This window comes from Alosa pseudoharengus, unplaced genomic scaffold, assembly GCF_046254945.1.
Source record: "Alosa pseudoharengus isolate Yale_2024_CS ecotype anadromous, Long Island Sound unplaced genomic scaffold, YU_APseudo_1.1 YU_APseudo_1.1_scf_292, whole genome shotgun sequence".
In the NCBI taxonomy this organism is placed as follows: domain Eukaryota; kingdom Metazoa; phylum Chordata; class Actinopteri; order Clupeiformes; family Clupeidae; genus Alosa; species Alosa pseudoharengus.
In genome coordinates, this window is record NW_027468716.1 from 17,837 (window position 1) to 24,637 (window position 6,801).

The following is a 6,801-nucleotide window of genomic DNA, read 5'->3' on the forward strand; positions in this document are numbered from 1 at the left end:
AAGGTACGAGATGTAGTCTCTGCTTTTATCTACTTTAGTGCGTTATTTCATTTCTCTTTCAGCTTTCCCTTGCGGTACTTTGTCTATAGCGTCTTTATTTCCTTTTCTGTCGCCCGTACTGGGGTGGTCGAATGGTTTAGTCTGTGCTTTTAGCTTTTTGTAGGACTATCTATATCATTAATTTGGTTTTTATAGTCTGAGCTAGCTGTTTAGTTCAGGGTGATCCAACTTGCATGGATGTCTTCTCGGTGTAAGGGAGTCGCTTAACTGTCTCAGCCACACCCTGATTATTCCAAGTGCACCTTCCGGTACACTTACCATGTTACGACTTGCCTCCCCTTGTGACGGATGTTGTGTTATTTACCTTGGTGTAGGCGGTTGTTGGGGAGAGTGACGGGCGGTGTGTGCGCGCTTCAGAGCCGGCTTCAAGGGGGCACTCTATTCCCCCTTTACTGCTAAATCCACCTTCGGATTGTCGTTTCAGACAACCTTCCGTGAATAATCTGGATCAGATAGTGTAGCCCATTTCTTCCTACTTCGTACGCTACACCTCGACCTGACGTTTTGAGTATTACTCATTCTGCTTACTGTAGTACCTTCACAGGGTAAGCTGGCGACGGTGGTATATAGGCGGGAAAAGCAAGGAGTAGTGAGGTTGAACGGGGGTTATCGGTTCTAGAACAGGCTCCTCTAGGGGGGTCTGAAGCACCGCCAAGTCCTTTGGGTTTTAAGCTGGCGCTCGTAGTCCCCTGGCGGATATTTGTTGTACTGGAATATCTAAGTTTACGGCGGGGCATAGTGGGGTATCTAATCCCAGTTTGTGTCCCAGCTGTCGTGGGTTCTGGTGGGAAGGGGTAAAGCTACTTTCGTGTCTATAATTCGAGCCCCTAGGTGCGTATGACGGCCTAAGGGGTCTTCGGCTTTAGTATTTTATTCTCCATAACCACTCTTTACGCCGAGTGAATCAACTAGGGCCTCTCGTATAACCGCGGTGGCTGGCACGAGTTTTACCGGCCCTCTTAACCCTGACTAAGTCAAGTTTTCACTTATGGCTTAATGTCTATCACTGCTGAATTCCCTTGGGGGTGTGGCTAAGCAAGGCGTCTTGGGCTAAAAAGTGTGCCTGATACCGGCTCCTCGTCCCCGGACGGGGGATTGAGGGCATCCTCACAGGGGTGCGGAGGCTTGCATGTGTAAATTGGGTTAAAGCTGATAATAAAGTCAGGACCAAACCTTTGTGCCCGTGGGGCTTTCTACGGCCCATCTTAACATCTTCAGTGTTATGCTTTGCTTAAGCTACACTAGCCACACAGTAACATCTTTTTGCAACACTATATATACCAACACGTAACAGAACTCGTTGAAGACGCCAGTCGAGTCTTTCATGGTTTCGGGGTTTGACATGAATATTAGACTTTTTCGGGCGTAGGGGGTAGGGGGGTTTGTCGCGCGAAAAAACCTCCTAGTTTTCCAAAGAAGGGGGGCAGTATAATAGGGTAGTGTGGGTTGAGAACTGATCTATTATGCACCTGATATCACTTATGTGGTTCTTCGATGAATGTTGATGGAGTATTGGACAGTTATTTCTCATTCAAGGAAATGTACACCCTTTAAACGTTAACATTAGGAAGGAGTCGCCAAATGCCAAGTGAAAGTGAAGGAAAAAAAAGGAACCAGATGCATGTATAGTGAACGCCCGGCATGGTGGGTAACGAGTCGTTAGTATGCCACCATTAACTTATGCCTGGAAAGTTCAATTCTTAGGGGGATTATAAATTTATGGCCCTGAAATAGGAACCAAATGCCAGGAATAGTTCATTCTGTGAAACCCCCACAATTTTTGTCCGTGATCTTATCATTAAGAGTATGCACGATTTAGTCGTGTTGGTCGGTTCTCACTACATTAAATAAGTATATATCTATTTTTGATGGGTAACGCAAGGAAAATGGTTTGATGGAGTAATAGGGATTAATCTATTTATCAGGTTTTCTTATTTATATTCTGAATCTTAATTTAATGCTTATGTATACCTTAGTTCAATTATTACTTGCTTTGTCCTTATTTATTGTTATTTGGTTATTATTGTGTTGTTCTTAGATTCAGTTATGTAATGTAAAGCAGTCATTTACCTGACATAATATGAATGGGGATTATACATAGTATGTACCTACACCATATATATATGTATAATTATACATAGTATGTACTATACCATCTGTGCATGGATATTGTACATACTATGAGTATACAACATTTGTATACCAAAGTACATATATTTGGCGGCGGGCGGCGGGCGGCGTGTCGCCAGAGAATAGTTTAACTTAGAATACTAGCTTTGGGAGTTAGAGGTGGAAGTTAAAATCTTTCTTTTCTGGGCCTCAGGGAGGACTTTAACCTCCGGTCTCCGGATTACAAAACGGCGCTTTGAACTAAGCTACTGGGCAGTTTCATTCTAGGGCTTTGTTCTCTATTCATCCGGCTAGCGGGGCGAGAACTAAGAATACAGAGAAGTAGATGACTGAGGCTACTTGCCCGATAATGACGTATGGGTGTTCTACTGGTATTCCTCCGATTCATGTCAAGATGATGACGTCTGCTACTAAAGTTCAGAATAGGAATTGTGTAATAGGTCGGAATGTTAGACCTCGTTGCTTTGAGGTGTGTAGAATGGGAACAACCATTAGTACTAAAATGGAGAATAGAAGGGCTAGTACTCCGCCTAATTTGTTGGGGATTGAACGCAGGATGGCGTAGGCAAATAGGAAGTATCACTCTGGTTTAATATGGGGTGGGGTGACCATGGGGTTGGCGGGTGTAAAATTATCTGGGTCTCCTAGTAAGTTGGGTGAAAAGAGGGCTAATGAGGTTAGTGCTAGTAGTATAACTGCGAAGCCTAGAAGGTCTTTGTAGGAGAAGTATGGGTGGAATGAAATTTTATCGGCGTCCGAGTTAAGGCCGGCAGGGTTATTTGATCCTGTTTCGTGTAGGAATAAAAGGTGGAGGATTGTGGCCCCTGCAATTACGAAAGGGAATAGGAAGTGGAATGCGAAGAATCGGGTTAGAGTGGCGTTATCTACGGAGAAGCCCCCTCAGATTCACTCTACTAGTGCGCCCCCCCACATATGGGACGGCAGATAATAAGTTGGTAATTACAGTGGCCCCTCAGAAAGACATTTGTCCTCAGGGGAGAACGTAGCCTACAAAGGCAGTCATCATAACAAGAAGGAGAAGGACTACTCCAATGTTTCATGTCTCTTTGTAAAGGTATGAGCCGTAGTAAAGTCCTCGGCCAATGTGGGCGTAAATGCAGATAAAGAAGAATGATGCTCCGTTTGCGTGCATGCTTCGGATCAGTCAGCCGTAGTTTACGTCACGGCAAATGTGGGCAACAGAAGAGAATGCAGTTGCGATGTCAGAAGTGTAGTGTATAGCCAGGAATAATCCTGTTAAAATTTGTGCTGCTAAACACAGCCCTAAAAGTGAGCCGAAGTTTCATCAGACTGAAATGTTAGAAGGGCTGGGAGGTCGACTAGTGCGTCGTTAGCGATTTTTAGGAGTGGGTGGGTTTTTCGTAGGCTTGCCATTAGGGTTTCTATAGTTGAATAACAACGGTGGTTTTTCGAGTCATTGGTCTCGGTTAGAATCCGGGTAGAAATTATGGTATACTTTGTGTGTCTTTGATTATTTGGGTTTGTTTTAGGGATGGTAGGTGTTGCATCCAATCCTGCCCCGTATTTCGCGGCATTAGGGTTAGTGATGTCTTCTGGAGCGGGTTGTGCTGTTTTAGCAATGTTTGGGTCTCCGTTTCTGGCCTTGGCTCTTTTCTTAATTTATTTAGGGGGGATGTTAGTAGTTTTTGGGTATTCGGCTGCCTTGGCAGCTGACCCGCACCCTGAAAGCTGGGGGATGCGTCTGTCTTTGAGCATGCAATGTTCTACTTTGTGGTAGTCGTTGCAGGGCTACTTTATTTTGGCTCGTCATGATATGATTTTAGTGCGGGGGTGTTGAGTAGCTGTAAAGAATTGTTGATGGTTCGGGGAGATGTTGGTGGGGTTTCTATGCTTTATGCTTCAGGGGGTGTTATGATAGTGTTATGCGCTTGAGTTTTATTGCTAACCCTATTTGTAGTGTTAGAGTTGACTCGTGGTTTAAGTCGGGGGGCTTTACGGGCTGTTTAGGTAGAGGCTAAAAGGGTGGCCAGTCCTGTGGTGATTATGAAGATTATTAGATATGTCTTGATGATCCCTCGTTGGGCGTCGCTAGTGGCGGCGGATATTTTTGCCTGGGCTGAAGCTAGCCCTTTGGGGCCTGCGGCTTCAAATCAGGATTGGTCTACTAGTTGGTTGGCCATTGTTTGGCCTAAAACCAGGTTTAGTTTAGGGGCCAGGCGGTGTACTGTTGCGGGGAAGTAGCCAAGTATATTTGAGAAGTTGTGTAGTTTAATGATTGGGGTAGGTTTAAATTGTTTGGCAGTAAGGGCGGCTAGTTCTATGGCTGTTAGAAGTCCAATGATTGTGACGATAAGAGCAGCTAGTTTTAGTATAGGGGGTATGGTTATAATGGGTGTTTTTGTAGGGAGGGTGTTTGAAATAAGAATTAGTCCTGCTACAATGCTGCCTCAGGCCAGTCGTTTAATTGGGTTGATAACCGCAGGGTCATTTTCGTTGATTGGAGAGAGAGGCATGAATCGGGGGGTTCCCATGGTAACAAAGAATACAACTCGGAAGCTATAGACAGCCGTGAAAGAGGTTGCAATTAGAGTGAGGACAAGGGCTCAGGCGTTTAGGTAAGAGGTGTTTAGGGCTTCGATGATGGCATCTTTTGAGAAGAAGCCGGCCAGGAAGGGGGTTCCTGTTAGAGCTAGGCTTCCAATTGTCAGACAGGTAGATGTAAAAGGTGCTAGGTTGTGCAGGCCTCCTATTTTCCGGATGTCTTGTTCGTCGTTAAGGCTGTGGATTACTGATCCGGAGCAGAGGAAGAGTATTGCTTTGAAGAAGGCATGGGTGCAAATGTGGAAGAAGGCTAATTGGGGCTGATTAAGCCCAATTGTTACCATCATAAGTCCCAGCTGACTTGAAGTAGAGAAGGCTACGATTTTTTTAATGTCATTCTGGGTGAGAGCACATGTGGCAGTGAATAGTGTTGTTAGTGCACCTAGACATAAGCAAATGGTTAATGCTGTGGGGTTAGATTGGGTAAGAGGGTGCAGTCGAATAAGGAGGAAGATTCCTGCTACGACCATTGTGCTTGAGTGCAGTAGGGCGGAGACTGGCGTAGGACCTTCCATTGCGGAAGGCAGTCAAGGGTGAAGTCCGAATTGGGCCGACTTGCCTGTTGCGGCAATGATTAGGCCTAGAAGGGGGAGGGTTATGTCTATGTTGTGGGAGAGTGCAAAGATTTGTTGTATTTCTCATGAATTAAGATTCATGGCAAACCAGGCCATGCTTATAATTAGTCCGATGTCTCCTACTCGGTTATAAATTACGGCTTGCAAGGCTGCAGTGTTGGCATCGGCTCGGCCGTATCATCAGCCGATTAGTAGGAAGGACATAATTCCTACTCCTTCTCAACCAATAAATAGTTGGAATATGTTGTTGGCTGTAACTAAGATAATTATAGCAATTAAGAACATGAGGAGGTATTTAAAGAATCGGTTCATGTAGGGGTCCGCGTGTATGTATCAGGAGGCAAATTCAAGGATGGATCAGGTCACGTAAAGGGGCGATGGGCGTAAAGATAATTGAATAGGCATCGAACTTTAGGCTAATGCTAATGTTGAAAGTGGATGTGTTTATTCAGTGTCAGGTGGTAACGATTGTCTCTACTCCCTGATCTAGAAAGATGAATAAGGGTAAAAGACTGACCACGAATGCGGCACTAACTGCGGTTTTTACGTGGGACACGGCTCAACCGGGGGGTTTTGGTGTAGGGTCAATCGTTGTAAAGAATAGGGTAGGCTAGGAGGGCAAAGATTAGTGTAAGTGATGATGATAAAATCAGTGTGGTTTGCATAGCCTCTGCTTGGATTTGCACCAAGAGTTTTTGGTTCCTAAGACCAACGGATGACTGTTATCCTTCAAAGGCCGAGTGAGCCGCAGACTCTAACTGCGGGGGTAGAGATTAGCAGTCTCTATTGCTACAGGCCTCTCTCGGCGGATAAGGAGGTTTGAACTCCTGTCTTTGGAATCACAATCCAACATTTTCGTTAAACTATACCTGCAGTAGAATCATCCTCACATGAACTCTGGTTTAAGGATAAGTAAGATAACTGGGATTAAGTGAAGGGCAATTAAAAGGTGCTCTCGTGTGTGATAAGGGGTTAATCCTGTAATATGTGCTGGTACTGGGCCTCGCTGAGTCATTAGGAACATGTAGAGGGAGTAGCCGGCTGTGATCAGGGTGCCGAGCCCTGTTAGGACGAGGGTTCAAGGAGATCAGTTAAACATGGTTGTAATGATTATTACTTCTCCCATAAGATTAGGGAGTGGGGGGAGTGCAAGATTGGCTAAGTTAGCAATAAATCATCATGTGGCTGTTAGGGGGAATAGTATTTGCATGCCTCGTGCTAGGACCATGGTTCGGCTGTGTGTTCGTTCATAGCTTGTGTTTGCCAGACAGAATAATGCCGATGAGACTAGTCCGTGGGCAATTATTAAAATAATTGCTCCGGTTAGGCCTCAGGGGGTTTGAATAAGAATACCCCCAGCTACTAGGCCTATGTGGCTTACTGAGGAGTAAGCGATTAGTGATTTTAGGTCTGTTTGGCGTAAACAGATAGATCCTGTTATGATGATTCCCCA

General features: G+C 45.1%; 1 non-coding gene and 1 pseudogene across 1 annotated transcript; one reads left to right on the forward strand and one right to left on the reverse strand.

The window, feature by feature from the left end:
- Positions 1 to 285: 285 nt before the first annotated feature.
- On the reverse strand, positions 286 to 1,238 carry LOC143099485 (18S ribosomal RNA). The gene has a single exon (XR_012981632.1). It is a non-coding gene; the product is annotated as an 18S ribosomal RNA (ribosomal RNA).
- Positions 1,239 to 3,658: 2,420 nt separating this feature from the next.
- LOC143099484 (NADH-ubiquinone oxidoreductase chain 6-like) lies at positions 3,659 to 4,179 on the forward strand (annotated as a pseudogene).
- The last annotated feature ends 2,622 nt before the right edge of the window (positions 4,180 to 6,801 follow it).